Source organism: Sander lucioperca, chromosome 4 (assembly GCF_008315115.2).
Source record: "Sander lucioperca isolate FBNREF2018 chromosome 4, SLUC_FBN_1.2, whole genome shotgun sequence".
Lineage (NCBI taxonomy): Eukaryota > Metazoa > Chordata > Actinopteri > Perciformes > Percidae > Sander > Sander lucioperca.
The window spans coordinates 34,086,930-34,113,180 of NC_050176.1; the positions used below are offsets into that span (position 1 = coordinate 34,086,930).

General features: G+C 40.5%; 1 protein-coding gene and 1 long non-coding RNA gene across 2 annotated transcripts in view; one reads left to right on the forward strand and one right to left on the reverse strand.

The window, feature by feature from the left end:
• Nucleotides 1-26,251, reverse strand: part of nr3c2 (nuclear receptor subfamily 3, group C, member 2) — an 86,208-nt gene that overhangs the window by 46,153 nt on the left and 13,804 nt on the right. The gene's annotated exons all lie outside the window — the stretch shown is intronic.
• On the forward strand, nucleotides 7,348-25,398 carry LOC116034404. Its single transcript, XR_004101076.1, has 3 exons — nucleotides 7,348-7,428; nucleotides 12,516-12,521; nucleotides 25,387-25,398. It is a non-coding gene; the product is annotated as an uncharacterized LOC116034404 (long non-coding RNA).

The following is a 26,251-nucleotide window of genomic DNA, read 5'->3' on the forward strand; positions in this document are numbered from 1 at the left end:
AGCACGACGTGCTTACACTCTGTGTGAACGCTGACATGCTGTTAATGAATGCAGGTATGCACCTTTTTCCATGCTTTTCAAACTGCCAACATAAACTTAAATTGTGCTTTTTGCATAATGCCACAAGAAAAATAAACCGTTCCTATAGAGTTTATAAGGTCAACACACCCACTTGTTCATTTCTGACCATATGCTGTGCACAGTATTCATTTACACACAAAGCACGAACCAGGCCAAACAGCTCCAGTACTGCATGGAACTCAATTTAGACGGTTTTTGCATCTCAGCTTTGGAAATACTGTATCTGTACAAGGCTAAGAAGGATTGGAAATGGGTGTAAATCCCACGGACGAACTTGGTTACCTCAAAAACGTTATCCATTTAAAGACATTTTTTTCGAGCTATAAATTGACAAAACATCAAGCACCTGTAAAATGTAGTGTAATGCAAAACAACAACCCCGCAAAAATTGCACGTTACCGGAGCACATAACAATATAAAACAACTCTGGCCTTTACTATGCTTAATTCATTCCCATGAAAACAACCCTGCTATGCAGCTCTGTAGCAGCCTCGACAGATCTCCTCGTCAAGTCCTGCAGCACTGTGTCGCTTGACTACAACAAAAGTGTCTTTACTGCCTTAAGGCACTTAGGTTCTCATGTGCTCCTCACGCTGATCGGTAACTGATCCCCAAAGTTTCTGTTTTTACCACCAAGTTTCTAAGATCCTTTGCTGGGAACATAATTCAGCTGACAACATAATTCAGCTGACATGTTGGAAAATACATTGTTTGGCATCAAGATGATTTCCAGGCATGGGAAATCGAGAAATAATGTAAACACAAGGCTGGTGAAAAACAGTGTTCAACACATGAAGAAACATGAAATACCAGCTCAGTGACTTAAATCAAATTTCTCTCCTGAACATAAACCTACATGATAACAGCAAAAATAAGCACAGTAGTTGGTTTAAGTCTAGCTAAATACACAAAAAGGAGCCTGTTTTAACCACCTTTTGTGAAACATGGCTCAAAATTTACTTTAATCTTTCTTGCTGCCACGAACATAAACACAAATGGACCACTTCAAAGCTATGCTGCTAAAACTGGTTTTGTTATTGACCCAAATCCTTTGATTTCAGTGGCATGGATGAACTCTAGACCTGGCCTCCCCTGGTGTTTCAACTCTATTTACTGCTTACTTTGCTTTCTCCCACTGACTCCATGTAATACCTGGCTCCTTACAAATGTGTCTCTGGCCAGGTTTGGGTCCTGTTGCCTGTATAACAGGTGACCTCCAACCTCAGCTTAGAGGCCCTGGGACAAATGAGAAAAACAAATCCCTAGAGAGGGAGATTATCTTTAAGGGATCAGCCCTGACCTGAGCCACCTCCACGCCACATATTCCTTACCTCAGTTCTCCGCTTTCTAGCAGCAGTTAGCACAGTTCACCTCACCTTGTTAAGTACAAGACGGGTCTAGTCAATAAGATCACAGTATACTATAAGATAAACGTTGGCATTTAAATCCTAAAAAACCTTAGAAATTAAAAGAACTAAGCACGTTGGTCCAGAGAAATTAAACATGCCGAAAAATATCTTATTCAAAAGGCGACCTTTTCCTTTCCTGTGTGATTCAAAAAGGCCTCACTCTGAATGTAGGTTAATGTACACTGGCGCTGACACATGTTGCCAACAACCCTACGCATTAGCTGTCACATGCGATCATCCTCAACACCTACCAGTCATTTACAATTCTGCTGGAACAACCATGGAAGAGGAGCAGGCATGGAGTCCAGCGTGTGCAAAGAGGAAACACTGCATGCACACACAAACCATAATACATGAACATACTGTACATACTGAGGGGATAAAGTTCGCTATGGGGCTGCCAAGTGGGTCCGGGAGTGTTTATTGTATAGTTTATAGTCTAGTGGTTCCCTAAAGTCAAAGGGTATAAAACCACAACCTCAAGAAGTGGGCTATGCATGAGAGTCAAAGCCAAGTCTCTGGTTGGCACAGATCCAGGTGGTTAGCACCACGGCAGCACATTCTGCATGTTAGCTCAAGAACTGCTGAGAACTGCTCTCCAGTCAGCCTCTCTATAGCATTTGACAGGTTCAACAGCAGAAGAGCAGTCGTTTATATCAGCTAGAAGTCTTGCCTGCGCACAGCCACTTAGTTCAAACTGCTGCTGACAGCATCTATCAGGAGCCAATCAGGTGATCAAGGAAAATGTGCCGATTAAACACAAATTATTAACTACAGCAATATGGATTCTTAAAAGCTTTCTGCATAGTTTTTTTGCTAATGTTATTGTTTAAATGGCGTATCTGCACATAAGTCCTAGTAGCAGGTGGAGAAAGGAGGAGATTGGGTAAAGTAGGCTGGGCGATATGAATATATAAACTTAGCACAAAAAGTAAGGACATTTGTATTTGGTAGATTATTTCTCTGTGGTAACAATGCTTTTTGGCAATACATTTTATACCGTTGGAAAGCCTGTTTAGTTCCCTTTCAAATGGTGCCCCATTTGTAAGGAACATGCATTTGTGGGATGAGCAGCAGCGCTGAGTATGTGGATTGCGCCCATGAAAAATTTGCCAAATCTTCTCTGCCAATGCCAAACGGCTTATTCTGCCGTTGACTCGTTTGGTGTTTCGTGGATTGGATGATTGAAGTTTGAAGAAACAAGACATATTGGCAATTTAACAATGTATTCATTTCACAAACAGGAGCCTCAGTAGCGTGTGGAAGAACCATACACAGCCACAACAGCCTGGCACCTCCTCCTCATGCTGGTCACCAGCCTGGTCACATACTGCTGTGGGATGGCATCCCATTCTTCAACCAGCATTTGTTGCAAGTCAGCCAATGTGGTTGTGTTGGTCACTCTGGCACGAACAGCACGGCCAAGCTGATCCCACAAGTGTTCAATGGGGTTGAGGTCAGGACTGCTGGCAGGCCATTCCATCCTCTCCACTCCCACATTCTGGAGGTAGTCTCTGATAGACCCGCCCTGTGGGGGCGAATGTTGTCATCTTGGAGGATAGAGTTCGGTCCCAGAATCTGGAGATATGGGATTGCCACTGGTTGCAGAATCTCATCTCTATATCTCTCTGCATTGAGATTGCCTCCAATGATGACAAGCCTCGTTTTTCCAGTGAGGGAGATGCCGCCCCACACCACCACACTGCCTCCACCAAAAGGTGTTACTCTATCCGTGCAGCAATCAGCATAGCGTTCTCCGCGTCTTCTCCACACTTTGACCCTATGATCCAACTGCCGTAGGCAGAATCATCCAATCCACCAAACACCAAACGAGTCAATGGCAGAATAAGCTGTTTGGCATTGGCAGAGAAGATTTGGCAAATTTTTCATGGGCGCAACCCACATACTCAGCCAACATGGCATCATGACTTTGCGTAAACATACACGCCAAAACTTTCCTAAAGCCAAATGGTGTGTCATCTGTATGCATTTTGAGCTATCCACGTGTATGTCTATGCTGTATACAGCGGATGTAAAAATACATACCACGTGGCGTGTTATTGCGAGAACGTGCCGTGCTATCGCGAGAACGTCACATGCGTATAAAAAAAAAGTTGGGTTTAGGGAAAGAACATTGGGAAAAGTAACACTAAAAAACGACAAAAACACGACGGTGACCAACGTCACACGCTTAGGAAAACAATAAACGGTTGGGTTTAGGAAAAGAACATTGGGGGAAAAAAATGGTTGATAAACGCCACATGCGATCCCGGCTCTCCCGGGTGAAAGTCCTGAGTTTTACCCATCCGCCACCCTAACCAATCTCCATCCTTTCATACTACTCGTTACGGCGATAATACACATGTAATGTAGGTCAATGGAGGCCAAATGGCGTTGATAAACACGCTAAACAACGATTATGCGTCTTGATAACACGCAAAAATGGCATACGAATTGGCAAGAATTGGTCATACATACGCCACTTAGTGAGATCAGTCTGTACTCAGCGCTGCTGCTCATCCCACCAATGCATGTTCCTTACAAATGGGGCACCATTTGAAAGGGAACTAAACAGGCTTTCCAACGGTATAAGATATGTTGCCAAAAAGCATTGTTACCACAGAGAAATAATCTACCAAACACAAATTTTTGTGCTAAGTTTATATATATCGTCAAAATGATATAAAAATGTCTATCGTTTATATTTTTCTATATCGCATGTGGACGATGCTTTACGTTCTGATCTTTGTTCTGATCTTTGCACGTTACCTTTATATCGCAATAAAAGTTCTTAATAAAATGAGAAACTACCCAGTACTTTTCATTTGTCAAGTATTTAATTCACACAGGAGTATATATAAAGAGAATAAATAATAGGCTTTACCATGTGGTTATTTCATATTGACTATTTATTACCAATTAACATTACCAGAAAACATGCTATAAAGAACATTAAATAGAATATTCTATTGAACGTAACATTTTAACGTTTTTGTTTTACTGCGCTGCATCGTCAAGTCAAATATATACTGTATATATACTGTATTTTTATCAAAGTATATATATATATATATATATATATATATATGTAGTTTTCAAATATGTAGTTTTCGAAATATTAAATTAACCTACATATCGGGGGAAAAGATTTTGGCCATATTGCCAGCAATATAGGTTAAAGCTTAATTTCCATATTTTATTGTTTTACAGTTACATTTTTACAAATTGGTTTAAATAAACACTACAAAACGGTGTGAATGGTCAGGAGCAGGATTATGACTACAGTTTGTCCAGCAGCATCAGGCCTGCTCATTGTAAAGCTTGACATTATTTTCCTAAAAGGTCAACTTTAAGATTCTGACCTCAAAGTACAAAAGGTCCCACACAAGCAGTACAAAACGTAAAAGAAAAAGGTTAGAGGGCAAAGACACACACACACACACACACACACACACACACACACACACACACACACACACACACACACACACACACACACACACACTGTCGGGCCAAACTAAATGTGCAATGACCTTTTTCAAATTCAGTGTGTTCACCTCCCCAGGATTACAGGCCCAGATGGCCACTTGATGAACAATGCAACACCTGCTGAGGGACATAGCGCAATTAGATTTTCGCAAAAATACTACTTTAAAAAGAAAAACCTCAATCTACACAATGAACTACTAAAGGAACACATGTATGTGCTGACTACTCTCACTCTGAGGACAACCACAGACTAATCCAACCTTTTTTAATCTATACATTTTCAGTCTATGTCCATCCTCACAGTGCACAATACAATAAATATTAATGGTTTTCTGAAATGTCTTACTGTAAGCAGGACAGTATTATATGTTTCCATTTGAAAAAGAAGTTAGTATTGAGGTCCAAATAGTGAGATTGAATCGAAACCTAAATCTTAAAAAGGTGCAATCTTTCTGCACATCCAACCTGCACTCACAGCAACAATGAAGTATCTTGTGTCGTGTTTGTGAAGCTGTTTTACTTTGTTGTTTCTGTTATGCTGGTAAAATGTTTTCCACCAAAAGGGTAAAGTGAAATCAAATACTGTATATCATTTACTGAAGCAATGAAGTTAGCCTGCACCGGCACAGGTGCAACCCGACAAACCTGATCGGCATGTCTCAATTTTCAGACAAAGTCAGGCCCCTTGGAATTTGACCACATTGGCTACAACAAAGAGGAAACACAACTACTGACTGATGCCAGCTAGTACTACTTTCTTGAAAAGGGGAGCTGAATTTTTCTACAAAATGCTCTAAATCTTGGAGGGCAAGTCTGTGTCTCCCACATGTCTACTTCCTGCATCTCTATCATAAGGCATGCACCAGGTCTTGGCCATCACCACACAATGTCCAGACTTGTCTTAACACAACTGTGGTGTGTTGCACAAAGAGGGGGAGTCAGGTAGAGGTACAGGAACATAAAAATCAAGAGAGAGAGAGGCTGTTTTTACCAACGGTTGTCACCTCTACTTTACCTAGCCCTCTCATTATCAGGGCCACACGTAATCTGCGGAAGCAGAATTTTCCACAGAATAAAAAAAAAAATCTAAGTTAACACATCTCCAGTTATCGTAATTTTGGCTCAGGTCAGAGCTTCTTCACAGGTAAGGCTGACTATTGATGTATATTTAATAAGGTGAAAGATTTGCAGAGGTGCATGTGGCTGCCCTTTCTGAGCGGGCGCCCATTTGTCACCTTTTTGGGCCGACCAATGTCAGCAATGGTGAGGCAGACTGGAGAAGTAGACAGTAAGTGGACAAAGGACAGAATGAGACAGAGCTAGAAAGGAAAGGAAGATATTTAAATAGTGTTTTCACATCCACAGATACTGACGTATTTGCTGGCTGATTCTGATGGGATTCAAAATGTATGAACACCCACAAGAGGACCGAGCTAATGCTGGCAGAGATCACACGTCAACCTCTGCCATCGACTGCAGCCGGTCAATGCAGCTCAGGTGGGACACAGACACCTGACGCTCGGTCTGTGCTTCCTGTATTGAACCACCCTCTCTCGGAGTTGCTTTTCGGGACGAACATTCAGGAAATGATAGCCAGGCTTGAGGCCAGCCGTAAAGCCTTAGAGCAGCTGGGCTCCCATCTCCATGGGGGCACGCACTCGGATCGGAGTGGACGTTCAGCCTTTTTCTCCCTGGGTGGAACTGATAAGGGGAAAGCGGTGCGTGGTTCCGCTCTCCCTCGGCCTCCACTTCATCAGCTATGGTTATATCGCATTCTGCCTCAGTGGCTAGTAGGGTGTTTGTGTCACATTGGTTAGAATACTAACGCTACGTGGCTAACCGTGCTAATGTGGGCATCAGTGCTAATGCAGACGAGACAGCCTTGTGGAAAACATCGTGCCTCCCCAATCGATCGGCCTCGGTAAGTAATCCTGCTAGCTGCGTTAGCACCGTTGACCGTGTTAGCACAATTATCCACGTTAGCTATCCGCTGCCTCCCCGGCTCTATCATCTCCACGGCTGCACGTGTCCCCACACATCCCATATCTTCATAGATGTTTTAGCTTTTAGCTCATTAGCTTATCTTAGACTAAACTGTTATCAGTGTGGACTGGAGCATGTGAAGGCATCGTGCAGGTTAGAGCTGCCAATCTACCGACGTCACAGACACCTGCCTGCAATTACATCTTACCACCAAAGCTGCTGCTAGAAACAACCTAATTCAAATCGTTTGGACAGTAACTTTAACTGTCATGGTTGTATGTTTCTGTTTCCTGTTTTATTTTAGTAGTCTGGTTTTTCTGTCTTGTCATGTCTTGTTTTACTTCCTGTATTGTGTTTTCCCGCCTTTTGTGATTGTTTGCTCCGCCCTGTCCCTTGTTAACCCTCGTTTACTTTTGTATTTAGTCTCTGTGTGTTCCTTGTCTTGTGTTGGATTGTTGTATTGTTGGTGGGTGAGTTGCGGTTTCCCTGTTGCTGAGTTTCCTTGTGGTTTTTATGTCTCTAGTTTCGCCTGTGATTTTTGGAACTCATTTTTGCTCTGCCAGTTTCTGGACACCTTTTGTTGTAGGTTTGTTTTGTTAATAAATTCTCAACTCTGAACTGAACTGCATTTGGGTCCAAGCCTCGCTACTTACCTTTCTAACAGATCGTGACATTAACTTGCTTACTTACCATTTTGATTTGATTTTTTGACTTTATTAGGATTCCTATTAGCTGATGAGAACATTAGCTACTCTTCCTGGGGTCCACACAAAACCATATCCCCCTTCAAATACTCTCATATATATTACACTAAATTCATAAGCACTGAATATAAAAAAGTGAAATCTTACAACATATTCCTATACATAAAAAAACTAGGGCTGTCAAAATAACACATTAATTTCGATTAATTAATCTGAGAAAAAATAACGCAGATTAATCCATTCCATAATGAACTTTGACCCAGAGCCGTTCTAGCCACCATTCGACTGTAAAATGAAGGAGGGAGACGAGAATGTGGTGCCTGGATCATTAATTGGAACATTTACTTCCTGAATAGGGTTGGGTACCGAAATCCGGTGCTAATACGGCACAGGTGCCTTCACGACCTGTATCTACCGGACTGAATAGCAACGCGGATTTTGGCGGCTCATTTCGGTGCCACTGATATGTCTGTGCTTCTCTCGGATGCTCTGAAACAGACGTTACAGGCAACAGAAACATCGCTGCACGTGATGCTAGTTAACACTATACTATACTGCAGCTGCCGTTGTCGGAAAAACACAGACGGTGCGTTCAATGAAACTGGTAACCTACAGTCTCGTGGTGCATTCAAAGTTGTTGTTAAATGCCCTTTTCCTATCTGGTGGTTGTTTTTCTCATTCAACAGCAATTTACTAGTGAAATAAGTTATTGTTATAGTTATTACATTATTATTAAATCATTTAATTTTGACCATATGGCCTAGCAATAAACAAGTTGTTCTTTAATGTTGCCGACTGTTGTTTAGTACCCTTCTTTTTTTTTTTCTTTTTTTTTTACTGTCTTAAAAAGTATTGGTTAAGGCACCGGGCAAAAATTATGTATGCGATTAATTTAGATTAATTAATCACAGAGTATGTAATTAATTAGATTAATTTTTTTAATCGATTGATAGCCCTAAAAAAAACACTTAATAGTTAGATAATTAGATGGTTAGACCATTAGATGTGTCGACTACTACTGTAGCTAATGTTATGTGGCGAATTCAATCGTGGGGTATCCGTATGTTTGCTTTTTACGGGGACAGCTTCGGCTCACCTACTTCCTTCTTCACTCTCTGACGTATCATCTGGTATTTCCCGTATTTCCTCGGAAGATAGAACAGTTTTAGGGGGCGAAGGTTAAATGAGGCCATTGACAGGCAACCAAATGAAACGCACTGTTACCTTGAATAAAATTACAGATTTCTCTTAACATTTGGGATAATGTAAGTACACAACTTAAGAGCCATTTAATGCGGAAATGTTCCATATTATACCTTTTAAAAATTTAATTATCACCCTACTTGCATATGTCCTCGTAGATGTTGCCTCACTTCACCACATTTACAGTAAAGAAAAACTGTTATGCATCATGGAATGTACTGCTCATCATCAGACTGAACTGTCCTTGCCCTCTTTTCTCAGTCTAGCAGTCACATGAGCACAAATGTATTTATCAACATACCTGTACAGTTGCAGGCACCATACACACACATATGCACCGCGTTTTAATTCCCTTCAAGCTGCACTTTTAATAAATCATAACATCAGGCTTTACCACTAAGACGCCCTGTTCAAATACAACATTCTCCCAACCAAATACTCCTGGGGCTCAGAATATCTCCCACATTTTCCATCCGAGGGAAATACTGTCGATTCAGAGATTTCTCTCCTTCTTCTCTCTCTCTGCTGCTCTTCCACTCGCTACCTTGTGTATACATCTCATTGTTGGAGGTGTATAAAACTTTGAAGATTAGGGTAAATACATGACATCTTGAGCTTAAGGCATAAATATTTAAGAATGTGAGACAGGTGGAGAAGGGAGGAGAAACATTGAGTATCTGAGGGTGATGGTTTTGTTATGAAGGAGAAAAATAAAGAAATAGGACTTTTGTCTGACTTTTCTATTTTTCTTATTTTTCTATATTTTTTTTCCTAAAGGAGACCACTCCAACCTGAGTGGATTTAAAAATAAATATTTTAATTACTTTTTTTCTGAGCAGGAGTTCAGTCTCAAGTGACATACTGAGCTCTTAAACGGGAGGCCATGGGGATTTACACAGTGAACAAAGGATTCCCTATTGAAACACGGGCTTTGTGCTGCAGCAAAGCAGCTTGTAGCTCTACATTTTCTATCTATTCACTGTTCTGCTTCATGTTGCGAAACCCGTCAGCACTAATGAGTAGCTTTATAAGAGGAAATAGAGCGTAATTGGTTTTTCTGAGTAATACAAAAACATGGTGGAAAGATGTTGGTGCATCTCATATCAAGCCACTTTATTAGGTACACCTTGCTAGTACCTGATTGGACCCCATTTTGCCTTCAGAATTGCCTTAATTCTTTGTGGCATAGATTCAACAAGGTGCTTCAAACATTCCTCAGAGATTTTGGTTCATATTGACATGATAGCATCACACAGTTGCTGTAGATCTGTCGGCTGCACACCCAATCTCCCGTTTCACAATATTCCAAAGGTGCTCTATTGGAGATCTGGTGACGGTGGAGGCCATTTGAGAACAGTGAACTCATAATTTTTAAGAAACCAACTTTAGATGATTTGAGCTTTGTGACATGGCCCGTTATCCTGCTGGAAGCAGCCATTAAAGGACAATTCCGGCGTAAAATGAACCTAGGGGTTAATAACATATGTGTACCTAGTCGAACGTTCTCTGAGACATGTTTTCATGCTAATCGAATGTGTCTCTAGCTTTTAACAAGCTACCGCAAAACCGGTGGTTAGCCGCTAACGCTAGCTTTCGGGGCATGGGGTGAATCACTATTTTCTACCACTAACAAGGCTCAAAATAGCACCACACTTAAACGGTAGCATAATGAGGGTCCCTACATGCAAACCGAAGCATTGAGCACTTTGTAAGCGTACAGACAGTTAATTAAAAAGATAGATTATAAAGACAGTAGTGTTCATGTTTACATTCGGCTGTCATCTTGGAAAACAGTCATGAGCAGACGAACCACGAACGCCGTGCAACCAGTAACCAGTAACATAGCTCAAACACAGCATTCGTAATTCAACTGCTCATGACTGTTTTCTTTTTGAGCCTCGTTAGTGGTAGAAAATAGTGATTTACCCTCTGCCCCGAAAGCTAGCGTTAGCAGCTAATCACCGGTTTTGCATTAGCTTGTTAAAAGCTAGAGACACATTTGATTAGCATGAAAACAGATCCCAGAGAACATTCGCCTAGGTACACATATGTTATTAACCCCTAGGTTCATTTTACGCCAGAATTGTCCTTTAAGAGATAGGTACACTGCAACCATGCCACGTTCAAAGTCACTTAAATCACTTTTCTTCTTTCTGTTTCTTCTTCTGATGCTTGGTTTGAACTTCAGCAGATCATCTTGATCATGTCTACATGCCTAAATGCCATGTAATTGGCTGATATTGGTTGAGATATTTGTGTTAATGAGCAGTTGAACAGGTCTACCTAATAAAAGTGGTCGGTGAGTGAGTGTATACCTTCTACCAAGACCTGACTGGCACACTACATCCAGATTTCTGACACCATATATTGTGGAGCACATTGACAGCCTCTCAATGTGGCACTGACTCCTCTTTATGTACTCTGCCCCCAGGGTCTGTCTGTCCACAGAAGCCTTATATGAGAAATCCTGTCATAACAGCCATGTTACAGTGTGAGGCATGCCCATTTCACTGGGATCCCTGGCCAAAGCATACAAACTCTGGTTACTGTAAATTCAGAAGAAATGCCAGGCAGCTCTGAACACATTTGCCACCACCAAATCCCCTTGGGATACAAAGGTCATAATTTCCATTTAACACCTACTGCTCCTACACATACATGTTACGGTTTATAGACTTGCATGTGTAAAGTGTATCTAAAAGAGGCATATTTTTCTGTGTTTTATAGCTTAGAATAATAAAGCCATATAAATCTAAAAAAAAGGCCCAAACCTGAGCCCTGCTGCTGTGCCATAGATGAAGGATTTTCTACTGTTCTAAATAAATCAGCAATGGATGTCCAAAAAAACAGGGGTTTTGTATGCTGTCTTTTTTTCACCATGCCTGGATCTTATTTGTGTCCCCATGTCCCCACATTATCTAATTTATGATCCCCTGTAGCAAAAGAAAAATGCCTTCCTGTTCACAAAATGTGTGTTCTTTTCAACAATATTTAAACATTTTTTTCAAATTTAAAGGTGCAATATGTAATATATTTAGTGTATTTAATCAAAAATTACCACAATGTGTCATCAGATATTAAGGAAACATGCTAAATGGAATTTACAGAGATAGATTCATTCTACCCTGGCTGAGTATCACTCATAGACCGTATATTAATGGACAGCGCATGTGTGACGTCACCCATTGGTTTGTGGAGATCTGCTATCCGTCGTCGAGTTTGCCGTTACGGGCACAGCCATCCTGGTTGCGGATGTGACGATTTTAGACGAGAGGGAGGAGCTGCTTACACTGTACGTTACACACTTTCACTGGCAATCACATCATAGCCACGACCTAAAACACCCCCTGCTTTATCGCCGATTTTAAAATCAACAAGACCATAATTCAAAAAATTAACATCATTATGCGTTGCAGAAGACTTAAAACTAGTGATTGAGACCATAAACTCATTATGAAAATGTTTACTGAGGTAATAAATCAAGTGAGAATTGGATCACTTTGTCATAGACTTCTACAGAAACCGACCTCCTTTTGCAACCGCACGTGTCGCTGCCTGCTGGAATTTAGATAGAATGCAGGTTTAAGGCACTTCCGCATTTGCAGCACTTTGACGAACCGGATGCGCTGTCCATTAATATTAACAGTTTATGGTCTCGCTCTATCAAATCTGTCAGAGGGAGATGTTGGGGGATGTTGGGTTTAGCGTTCTCAACCTGGCAACTCCCGTGAAAGTCGACGCTTGGGAGGAGGGGCCGGGGAGACGACTCTTTTCAGTATTTTGAATTTGGACTGCAGTAACCATTTTAAAAGCTAGCTGTCAGTATAACATATTGGACCTTTAAGTTTAAACAAATCTGTTTAACCACTTTGTCATAGTGTTTGAGCTCCTCCTTCTACCTTCTCCACTGACTTGATTCAACCTTCCTCTTGTGCCACCTTTTTTTTGTCGTGGGCTAACTTTGGCATGCTGCGGAGACGTCCTTACCCCAGCTGCTGCTCTTGCACTGTCAACACTCCTGCTTTCTCAGCCATCCCGTCAGAGCATCTCTTCACTCTTTACGTCTAAGCTCTTTCCTGAAACACACACTGCATGCATTATCCCTGTAATCTTTGCCTCCTGCTGAGCAACTTCTTCTAATTTATGTGGATTAAAGCCATTTGTTGCAGAAGGCAAAAATGTGCCACTGTGGAGCCAAACATCAACAATAGCCCCCATGCTGGAGACTTACATCTTCTATTGTATAACGGAGGCATTTAAAAAAAATCAATACATGTTTAAGTACATGTCTTTAAACTAATTGCACCCCAAAGCCCTTTTGGGCCTGGGTTAAATGTACAAAGTAATATTTGAAAACTTGTTTTTGTTGTGATAGCATCCGTTGTAATTAACGAGGAGCAAATGCTGCGTAAATGAATCTGTCTGAACTCCTCGCCCTCAGCCATCAATCAAAAGTAATATGCTCCCTCCTGATTTAATAGGGTTAGAATGGCTGCCATAATGCAGCACAGTGCTATGATGCTATGTGTCATTCATTAAAAACTATTTAACAGGGCACATTCTGGTATCCTTTTGTCCCCTTTTCATACCTGCATTTGAAACCTGATGCACAGAGCAAAAAAAGCAGTCAAAGAGTTTAGCCATCACTTGCAGCCACAGCCTATGAAGCTGTTCCAACAGTCTCGCACCCTAGGGAGCCATTCTAGTCACACCAAATCTATCCAGAGAGACAACTATGGTCTAGCAGTAAGCACAGGCTGTTTCAGGTCTGTCTGTTCAGCATTAGCATGTATTCCCTTGGTCTTTGGCCAGGGTAACAGGAGATTCAATTTCCCCATTTCTGGTCCAGTGAAATCAATGGCCGCAGTTAGGAACAGCAGAGTGTGAATTATACAGACTAATTCTCTTGGAGAGGGAGGTTAATGTGAAGTGCACAAGGTCAGTGCATTTATATAGGTAACTTTGGCTTTGCCTGCGACTTTGGCTTCTGTCTTTTTTTCTTTCTCTCACATGAACACACACGCAGCCACAGAGTCCCTTAGTGGGTTATTTCTCCTTCACTCGTTCACTCTCCACTTCTCCCTCTCTGTCTCTTTTTCTCACACGGTACTCTCCAGCTCCCTGAGTTTTCCCTTTCCCACTTTTATTCCCATTCCCTTCTCCTATCTTCCCTTCTTTCTGCATGCTAAGAACGTGTCTATTTACACATCACAGAGGCTCAGAGAGAGCTGCGCTACAATAATTGGATTATTGAGCAATCGGCAAACAAACATAAGACACAAGGCACAGGATCAATATGGAACGCTTGCATCATTTGAGGTGGTCAAAAGCAATCAAAGTACTAGCAGTGAATGAAGCTGTCAAACAACTTGCTGTTCTGGATTAGTGAGTTTAAGAAGAAATTGTGGTGAGACGTCAATAATTTCTTATTAGGCATGAAAGGAATCTGTCCTCCACGCAGACACTCCTCGTCCTGCTCAGTCTGGTGAATTTGGATGGATGTATATGTCGCGAGGCTTAAACTGAGCCCAGCAGTGAACAACACAGTCTGTCTGTGGCCGCAGTAAAATAGCTTTGGGTTTCTATTGTGTATTAATGTCCAGATGGACAGTTGTGTTGTAATCTGCTGCGTGCTGTAAACTGGCTAAATATAACAGCAGCTTAATTGAGAGGCAGTATAAACTGAGGTAATGGAAACTGGAAAAAAAGAGATGAAGTTTGATGGAAGATCGAAAATACATTTCCTGTCATTTTTATTAGGATTTCAACTGAGGATTATTTTAGTAATTGTTGGTATAGAATTGTAAAATAGCAACTAACAGTCCAAAACCTTAACATATTCTTTTTTTTCATCATGGAAGACTAAAAGCTCAGTCACACCAGCATTTAAAATGGTGAAATTTCTTGGGGAAGTCGATTCATTTCAATGGAGTTGCTGAATAAACTCTGTTATATAGCAATCCGTTTACATTTATATATAACAGAGAAAAGCTGCAAGCTGGAAGAAAATGTTAACTACATTATAAAATTATTAAAATGGTTGGTGGTTAACTTTATGTCAATCGACTAATTGACAAATTGTTTAAACTCTACAGTAATTGTTAGCATTTTGTAATTCACAAGGGGCTATTTAGCTCATCCACCAGTCAGAAGAAGCTAATAATGAGAGGTTAAAGTGAGAGTATTAGAACCACTTCAGTACATTTCCTGACATAGAAGCCCGCAACCCTAAAAAAACAAACCATTTTCCCCCTGAGATCCTCTAAAACAACAGCAAATCATGCAGTAAATAGCTTATTCAGTACATTATGCATCCACACACTGTATGCCGTTCCACTATAAAATCAAAAATTACTTTTGAGTTCAGAATATGTGCGCAGTTATACCAAGAGCTTTTTCTAGGTCAAGTGAATAAACATTGCCAGTCTAGCATACTTCCTTAAGCAACAGACAACGGGGAAAAAAAGAAAGACTTCCTCCAAAGTTTACCAAGGGAACCTGTTTCACTAACCCTAAACTTCTAGTGTGGAACGTAAAAGTTGAGCTCCTGTCCGCCTGTCAGGTTGCAGTGAGGAGGGTGTCGATAAAAATGTTACATTGGAATTGACATGCTGGCAGTCATTCGAACAAAAGCCCTGCACTGTCATTCTGCTTTACTGTCTCTCTGAGCACAAAGTCATCGAGACCCTCTCACTGGTTTCTTTTTTCTCCTTCCTCACCCTCTCTGTCTCCCCACTCTCTCTCTCCCTCCCCTTCACTCTCTTTTTTCCCCCTCTAAAGCCTTTATGACATGCTCAGGATTTAGGAGCTTAAATGTCAGTCTCATGATATCTGTGCCATTCAGATTAAGCGCCTTAAATACGATGTAAATGTATAAATCTAGGCCAATGAGTGGGCACCATTCAATCCAATTAGCCATAATGAAGGCAGTCTCAAGGAATCTCAAAAGCAATAATTTCTAATCATTTTCTGTGCCTTATTGACTCCACAGACAGACAGCTGAATATATTCTACCTTCATATAGAGACTTTTTTTTGTTCATAGTATGTGACTAGAATAACTTCTAGAGCTTAAGTCATCTAATACTAGAAAGTAGTTTCAATTTATCATGAGTGAGAGTGTTACTAGGAATTCAGACTGAAAACAGCGCTGCATTACTGTAAAAGAAAAGAAAAGAAAAGAAAAAATAAGGCAAGGGGCTACGTGTTATGCTTCAGGTAGTGGCTTATCAGATTACAAAAAACACTACATGACAGGTGATAATGTTATGAGGAAGGATTTTAAAGAATTTTAGAAACATCCTCATTTTACCTTTTGTCTTGACAATAGCAAGGTAAACTGGACGTGTGTGTGCGTGTGTGTGTGTGTGTGTGTGTGTGTGTGTGTGTGTGTGTGTGTGTGTGCGTGTGTGTGTGTGTGTGTGTGTGTGTGTGTGTGTGTGTGTGTGCGTGCGTGCGTGCGTGTGTGTGTGTGTGTGTGTGCGTGTGTGTGTGCGCGTGTGTGCATGTGCGTGTGTGATGTGTCTGCCAATGGAAGCCTTAATTTTTGTAGAATCAAATATAGGCAGGCTGCATTGATTTTGGAACAGACCTTTACGTTCTTGAGTGAGCTCAGTCCTCCTGCCAAGTTTGTCTGGTCTGTCTACTCACTCTTCCTTTCCAAGCAGTAGAGTCACTTCTCTGAGCTGTGTTCAATGTGCAGAGTAGCAATCGCTCTGTGTATCCGCTATCTTTCTTGTCTCTCTCTGATGACATTAGGAGAGCTAAGACTTGGTGATAAAATATCTAGCATTTTAACAATTGATAACCACTCTCTATGCAACCCTCTGGGCTTGTATTTGGTTGGTTGATTTGTCACACTCAACATGTCAAAGGAAAACTGAATCTTGGCCTGCAATGCTTCAGCTGCAGTGGCAGTGGCAGAAAGACAGGCTTTGGCTAAAACATGTCTAAAATCCCAGTCTGATGCATACAGTTAATGGCAAATGTCTCCCAAGTCACTGGCTACCAGCCAATAGGAAAAGATGACAGGAAGGACAAGAGACTTTGTTTGCATTGCATTCCTCACTCCCTTCAGGCGCCCACAGGGTACTTCCCCTTGCTGTTTAAAATAAACAGTATACTGCACATGGCCTAATGCTTTTTAATTAGCGCTACACACGCACCCCAAGAACAAACCAACAATTCATTCAGACTATTTGAATTGACCCTTATCTCATTAAAGCAGTGATCATTTGTTCTCACAGTTCCAATCATTTCAAACATAATGCTTTGATTATTATAGAGCCTGATTCATTTGCTGGATAAACCCCATTTTTCCATAATTAAAAAGAAGATGATAAGTTCAATAAGGTGTGGGTTGATGTGTGGGGATTAAGTATGCTCATGTGGTATTTTCATTGAGACTTTCTGCTCCCAAATCTGTCATCTGCAATGAGCAATATAAAGTAAATTGAAACGGGACTTACACATGCCCTTTCCCTCTCTGCCCTTTTGTTCCTCTTTCTGCTTATCTCTGATTATTGTCTTTCCATCTCTGTCCACCCCGCTATGCAGCTCTTTATCTTTTTCTGACTCTCTTGTCTCTGTTCCTCTCGGTTTTCGTTGTACTGTAAATCTCAGATTCTCAGAGGGACACTCTCACTAACCAAACGAGACACACTCCTTGCAGTTATTTCGGTGCTACAGTTTTATGTGGCTTTAGTGATGAATGACAAATTAAGGAGCTTATTTAACATTTTAGTGAATGTAATTTTTAGCTGAGTCTGCGCATATATATAGCCTACTGTACACATAATGAGTAAGTAATGTTGTGAGTAATACATTTTTATGAGATTCGGTAGTCTACATTATTGCTCTTTTAACAAAGAAGACCATTACTAATGAAAGACATGGGCTAAGTCGCTTCATCAAGCTACTTTAAAAGTTTCCCTCTTTCCTTTTCCTCTTCCGAATGTTAAAGCAACACCAAAGATTCTTTTGTACCTTAAAATAATGTTTCCAAAATCGTTTCAGTGGTTCATCAACTCGTAACAGGGTGAACGGCACTTCTGCATTCGCTTTGCGGCCCTCTATCGGCTATAACAGCGCGATGCAAGTTTGCCAGATTGGGTAGCGGATCTGTATGTCGAATGAGAACAATAATGGACAATTCCGCTTCCAACCTGTAGGGGGACCAAAGAGGAAAAGTGCTTTGGTGTTGCTTTAATGTTAACAATCTGTACACACATAGCTGTATGAAATAAGATCACGTTGAATTAAGAAATTCCCAAGCAATATGTATTTGGATTATTTATGTTTATAAAGCATATGGTCATTTTATAGCCCTCATGTGTGTTTAAAGTTGTCTTTCACGGTGCACCACTAACTCACACAGTGTCCTCTGACAGAAAGAAAAACAAATGCTGGCACAGCAGCAGATACAAATTAAGACATTTTGCTGAAGAATGTGATTTTATGTAAATGAGGGATACTGGAAAATGAGTAGGCTACTGGACCACAACAATTACAATAAATGTCTTTTATCATGTCTGCATGTTTGGCACACAGGAAAATCCTTTGTTTAAAATATAACAATACATCAAGGAAGAACATTTTAATACAAAGATCCGAGACAAACATAAGACCGCCAGGGCTTACAAGTAAAAATATAAACCCTGCTTGTGCATTTTGTTTGGATCGTAAACGGTGTCACTGGCTTGCAAAGTGGTGTTATATTGTACGTGAAAGCTTGTTAGCTTTACACCTCCCTTTTTCAGTATTACAGACTGTTTTGTCACTTTATAGGAGTGCAAAAACATCTGCAAACTAATTTTATCTAGAAACTGAGGTAACTACGGTGGTCAAAAACTGACAAAAACATAACCAAGAACAATCTTAGCCACATTTATTCCAATGTCCTTTCAGCCGCCCTAACTATTATAACTTGATCGAAATTCTTTGGTAATCAAATGTTTTTTCATGTTATCGTACACACTTTTATTTTTAAAACATATACATTTTTGGTTCACTAGGAACATGAAAGAACATGGATTCTCCTTATTTTCTATCTTTCTACCCCATTACACTGGAGTACAGAGGTGTGTTTACACACGCGAACATGCTGTAACCCTCCCCCGTTGGCACGCTCCTTTAGGTGGAAGAGCCTAATCTGATTTTAATACACTACAGGGTTAACAGCTGCTGGAGGCAGAGTGAGCTCGACTCTGTGAGGACAGATCGGATCAATTAATATCCCTAATCCATCTATAGGCAGCAAGTGAAAAACTACCCTGTGCTGCCCGTGAATTAGATGGATATATTCTCTTTTAATCAGATTCACCACGACCTTTCATCAATGCCATCTTCCCTCTGACCAATGAGGTGTGAAGAAAGAAGAGTTGACAGGTTTGAATGTCCTTCAGTGTCTGTCCTGTATCATTACCCATCTCTCAAAATAGATTGAAGCTATCTAAAAAAAGAAATCCGTTGTCATGCATTTACTGTGCATGGCGGAGCTTCGAGCCCTCCGTCCAACAGCAGTGTAAGTTGTGGGTTTTGCTCTCATATTAGTGAAGACACACTACTATGTTAGGGTCCAACCACAAATTATGTTTCATGTTTTGTCCTGATTTAATCGTTCGTCTTCATTCTTAAACGCAGATATTACAGAGATTTGTGGTTGTTTTGAGTACAGACAGACAACTTACAATTATGCCATTAGGTTGGACCCCTAATGCGCAGATATAACTACCTCAGCCATATTCACCATTTACCCATCTATCAAACATTATAAATATGCTTACAATAATACTTGACCCATTGAATCCTAAAGAATCTGTGTAACAATAATTCACTTTTAAGGTTTGTGTCCATCACGTTACAGTAAGACAAACCATAGGCTACATGAAAACTGAGCCAAAACTGAGAAGCCACACTGAAATATCAATATGGTCACTAAACGTGTGTGTGTGTGTGTGTGTGTGTGTGTGTGTGTGTGTGTGTGTGTGTGTGTGTGTGTGTTTGTGTTTGTGTGTGTGTGTGTGTGTGTGTGGAGAAGTTGTTTATTTATGCACTGTGTGTGCATGTCCTCATGTTTACCTCTGAATGTGTGTGTGTGTGTGTGTGTGTGTGTGTGTGTGTGTGTGTGTATGTGCCAAAACTGAGAAGCCACACTGAAATATCAATATGGTCACTAAACGTGTGTGTATGTGTGTCCCAAAGGGGAGGCACAAGGGGACCAAAACCAAAGGGAGCCCACTGAGGAGGAATAATTAAATCATGCAGCCCACAGATGTTTGTTACTGTAAATACCACTATGGGACAGAAAAGATGGGCCCAAATGAGAATGGTGTGTGGATGATGTGGTATTCTGTTTGACCAGTGGTGAGCATGCATTAGACAAATGTGTATCTAAATCTTTGAATTCATGTCAGCCTGCCTGTAGCACTATCAAATGTAAACTAGACAACAGGAGGACCATAAGCCCTAAACAAACATCTCCATGAAACAATTGGCATAGCTAGCACTCATAAATGTCATGGAGAAAAGTTTATTGAGACGCTAATTAATCAGAGATATGGGGGTAACAAGCTGAAATAAATACATTTAATAAGTTGTTTGTAAAATTTTATTCAACACAAGGAGCTTTTTGTGTGAAGAACTGAATGCTGCAGTGAGAAGTTTCAACACAGTGTTCAATTGTAGAAACCCTTCCATTAGTTGATAAAGTCTGCTAATGGCTGTCAGTCCTTATAAAAACTATGTTATCATGAGTTTCTACCTGTAAATTAACAGTTATTTATATGTGTAACTGCAGTAAGGACGAGCCATGAGGAGAGTAGATACTGTATACAGCAGCTTGTACAGTGGCTGAGACTCCAGGCTAGCTCTGCTTAGGCCAGTGCCTCTCCCATCCCGTCAACACATGTGACGTGCCCTCATTTTCAACACCATTAATGGCGGGGGGAAGTGTGTGTGTGTGTGTGTGTGTGTGTGTGTGTGTGTGTGTGTGTGTGTGTGTGTGTGTGTGTGTGTGTGTGTGTGTGTGTGTGTGTGTGTGTGTGTGTGTTGGGGGGGACTGAGCATTTGACTCAGCATTTTGTCTTGCCATTCACCTAGGGTACTTTGTAAATGGTGTGTGGCAATGCCTAACTGGATGTGCAGGTGAAGAAATGTTGAGCAAAGTGACAGGATGTTGTAGTCGGACATCGGACAAGACGGCAGCGGTTACACAAAATATTTACAGTATAATAACTTGCTACTATAAACCTCAAGAGAGCCTATTTAACATCCATTGTGGCCCCAAGTGAAACTGATTGGAAATTCCCTACATTTCTTAATACAGACGTTTTGATGAATCACCATCAGGTGACCTAATTAAGAGAAGTTGAATAAGACCCAAAGAAAACAACAAATGTGCCATCTACTGACATGCAGGTTTTCCCTGTTGTGAATGTATATTTGTAGCAACTTCTGTCTAAGTAATAGTGAAAGCTCAGTAATGTCTACACACTAACATCAGCCACTGGTTTTTCCAAAACTGTAGACTGTAGTTTCAAAAAAAAGCAAAGGTTCCAAGGACCGGTCTTAAATTGTACCGGTTCCTGACTGGTCAGAAATAATTCACTGATTAGTTCCTGGAAAATCTAGATCACACTCTCTTCCTCCCAGTTAACAATTAAGAAAAGTATGCCATGAACCTGTTCCAAAAAATATATAAAGAAAGGGCACATTTACAAGGATCACTACATCCACTTATAGATGTTATTTATGGTAAATATTTTAAACGCAATGTCCACTTACTTTGACCATGTCTATTCAGCAATATACATTTGTGTGCACCGGTTTTCTAAAATGTATTTAGCTATTGCTGTTTTAGATATTGCTCTTCTAGAGTCATACTTAAGGTCTAGTTTATTAGTAAACAACAACAAAAAACTAAAACCAACTACCAGACATTTATATTCATTAATCACTCAAGTGATACGAAAACTCTCATTAATAGATACAGTACAGTGAAATATGCAAATCTACTGTACTTTCCCTCTCTCTCTCTCTCTCTCTCTCTCTCGGTCTCTCTGTAACAAACATCAGACTGTACATGTGCACACATTCAGACGCATACAGAGTGCCATACTTTTTAACAGGTTTTCTCTCTGTCTCTCTACAGTATGGTAATTTTCTCCTGTTCAGTTTCTGGCACCTCTCCAGTGGTAATCACTAAGGGGAAATCACCCCTTGAAACACTTGTGAGTGTTTGGCCCTTAATTCATATTGCATGAAATGAGCATTGCAGCTTTGTTCACAGAGGAAATAAATGCCATGTCCTCAGTAGAGCTTGTCTAATACAGCCCATAGATGGGAGCTCTAATAACTAATGTCAGGGCCAAGAGAATAAAAGAACAATAAAATGGGACCTGTACCTGATCTGATAGTTATTTTTACCTAGTGATCTACTGACATGTAATATTTCGTATATGGGGCAGTAACAGCATCTGCTGATAATCCTCACCTATTTTATTCACAACACTAGCGTTCATTTGAAAAGCCCAATATTTACTAGAGATGGTCCGATACCAGTTTTTGCTTCCCGATACCGATTCTGATACCTGAACTTGCGTTATCGGCCAATACCGAGTACTGATCCAATACCAGTGTGTCATATATTTTATTATGTTTTAACAACTGTATACTACTATCCCTGTATGGATGTGATATGATTTCTATCTTTGTTGTCAGTCTGGCTCAGGTTAAACTCTTTGTGAAACATGAACAAACACAGACAATGAATGCCACAGAACTTTCTTTTTTTATCCGGTTTGACAGTCAGTTATAACGGAAAAAGAACATAAATAAACTACTTTAACGTAGATTTTCTTTAGGTGTTTGATTATGTGGTATTGGATCGGTGCATAAACTCCAGTACTTCCTGATACCGATACCAGCGTTTTAGGCAGTATCGGAGGCGATACCGATACTGGTATCGGTATCGGAACATCTCTAATATTTACTCTCCTTTAGTTTTTTTCTTTTACCATCTCATCCAGCTCCTTAGAAAAATATCTGCCTCTTTATCTGCGAAATGCTCCACTTCCTTCACCAGCTTGTTGCTAACTTTGTCTGTCTGCTGTTTGGCACTGAGCAAGTAGCGTGCAGTGGGTTTAAATTGAACGTTCTGTAGAGCTGAGGGGAACTGCAGAGTCTGGTGATGATTCTGTGAGTTCATCCCTTTAAGTGACTATCATTTGATCCATTGTTAATTTAGAAATATTGAAAACCTGTATTGCTTTAAAGCAACTACTGCATGTACCTATGATGCACCAAATAAGAATAACTTGTTATTTCCTGGTAAAAACTTGTATTACTCACGAGGGTGTCAGCTGAATGACAAAAGGAAATTTGTCTAACCATCGCGTGACACGCACCCTCACAATAAGATAATGATCACACTGATACTCTAGGTCAACACTTAATTATAATGACTTGATGATAAATTCGGAACATTTATAAAACCAAATTAAAGCTATGATTTCAAGGCTGTGGAAGTTGTTTTCCATGTTGTATTTAATTTACAGCAGCAAATGACAGCTATTTTAAATGCTGTAGTGTGTACAAACACTGTAAATCCCTGGTAACATATTAAATGTGTATAGCTATGCATTGATTTGCAGTCATGTCTCATAGAAACTATTAATATTGGGGATGAATGAGATCTCCATGTGCATCGGTGTGGGAAAAAACTCATTGTATTTTCCTATCTCAATCCATTAACCATGGTCATATAATATACTTTAGGTCATATGTATAAGTATAATGTTTGTGTCTTTCTACTTCTGCAGTTACTGTATTTCACAGTGGTGCCATCAAACTCAAACACGTTCCAATGCGACAATCAACCCATCCTCTTAATCTGTCAAACAGGCAAACGCAAAGACAGCTGGAGCAGTATCACACCTGAATAAGAAGCTTCCTCCTGGTGAGCCTGAAATACCACAAGGCGCACGTGTTACTGGCACTGGAGCGAGTGGGTGTAATCATACTGCAATGAAGGAAGAACTTAAGGCATGTCAGCTGCATTCATAACAAACAGGATAACATCCTCCTCCACCAGTGACCCAAAAGGAACCCGGTAGCTGCCTCTCCTCTCAAAGAAGAAACTTTCAAAACCACGTTTTTACAATGGCAATAAAAGAAAGCAAACTTTTACTGGACAAAGACATATCATAGAATTGTTCTAAGATTATATTATGCCTCCTCTTAGCAGATGTGAACTAATTATTGTTTAGGAATGTCCAATAATAATGGATAGATCCACATGCACAACATCTACAGACCCAACAGAAAATGTAATTCTGGATTTTGCCACAGGTCAATGGTTTGGATCGTGGTTAAAGAATCATACTCATGTCCATATTTGAGTTGGTACACGTCCATCCAGGTGAACCACATGGACATTAATGTACGTATTTAATAAAGAAGGAATCTAGGTCAGCGAGAACAAGTGTTTCCAGGTAGAAAAATGTCCCTAGCCTTAAGAATGCAGGTTTAATGTTTAATGCCACTTGAATTACAATTATGTGTGCCCAGTCCAAATGTAAGGCATTAAGAATAACATGATCACCAAGATAATGTAGGCAATCCACAAGTGTAGATGTAGAAAAATATATTTATTTTAAAGAATGAGGAAAATAATGTGGAAATGTATGTTTTAATAACATGGTTTGTTGCTGGAATAAAACAACAATAAACCGAGATGTGACTGCCAGGACGAAGGTGACCTTACTCAATCTGCTGGAGCCTCATTAAGTTAGACAGAACTTTAGGATTGATTTTCACAGGTAACGAGGAAGGTGGAATTTGTTTTTGGTACAGTATGTTTTCTCTGCTGCACAAATAAATTGACAACATCAGACAATCAGGGTAATGCATGCCATTGATATGTGAGGAGGGGTCTGGAAGGAGTAGTTCAGAGTCCTAATTGCTAAGGGGGAAAACCTGTTTGTGAGTCCTTTAGTCTTAGTGGACAGTGACTTGTAGCACCTCCCTGAGAAAAGGAGCTAGAATAGATGAGCAGGTTGTGAGGGGTCAGAGACTATCTTCTTTGCTCACTTCAACTCAACTGAAGGGAGTGGTTTGCCTATCATTTTGAATGCTTGGTTAACAATCCGCTGTAGTTTTTTCCGCGTATGACTATCTGTGATGCCGTACCATTGAGCTGTCGAAGGAAGTAGAGACATTGTCGAGCTTTTGCAATGATGTGTTTATTGCCACCTGGATTTCATCATTGTTGAAGATGAGGCCAATGGTTGTGTCATCTGCATATTTACTTTTTACACTTTCCTTGGATGTTAAGTGGGTAATGTACAATGAGAATAACCATGGGGAGAGAACACAGCCCTGAGGAGCTCCTGTGCCGAAGGCAAAAGAGCGTGAGGTTAGGTTATTAACCTTCAACCTCTGTGGTCTATTCCACAGGAAGCTCCCAATCCAGTGGCATTGAGCTGGGTCAATGTTCATACCAAATAATGTGGTAAAAAGTTTGTGTGGGTTGATGGAATTAAAGGCACAACTGAAGTCTATGAATTGGATGGGTGTGTAGGTGTTTTGGTGATTCCGGGTGTTGGCATGGAGAAGTGATTTGTTGACTCCATCCTTGATATGGGACCATCAGTAGGGAGATGCGGGATTTCAGGTATTATAGAAGGTTGCGCTCAAATGCTTTATTAGCTATACATCATTAAGGCAGGTAAGCTTTGGCACAGGGATGATGGTGGAGATTTTGAAGCACCGAGAGACTGTACATTGGCTTAGACTAGTAATTACATGATTCTATTGTGTTAACGGCAACGGACCACCAGACCCAAGGAATGCACCAGATAAGCCTGAATGGTGACCTATATTGCATTTTCTCATTGTCCCTTAATTACTTTAATGTCACTCTAATGACACTAAACCACAAAAAAGCAAACATGCATCTGTGAACGTGCCCGTGTGTGATTAAACAAACAACAAATCAATCAAGGAGTGAATGTGCACAAACTCTTCTACATTACAGTATAATGGTGCATCAGCTCCTTTTACCTTCTCCAAGGTCCAGCAGCTGAGCAGGATTGTGAATAAAAGAGAAAGCACCTGCTTAACAGTCAAACCCCCCCTCCCTCCCTAAAAAAAAAAATAAAAATAAAAAGCCCCAGCCTGTCTCCCTTTCAGAGCAGAGTGAAACAGGCAGTTGTAGCCAAGTCGGAGGAAGGCAGGCGTATCAAAAAGCAGACATTGAACTGGAGAATGTTTGCTTGTGCCAGGTACGGTGCAGTAAACTCAACAGGGAGAATGGCCAGATCTGAGTGTTTCCCAGAGCGGTGGACAGTATTGATTTGATGCCATCATTGTGTCCTATGACTGT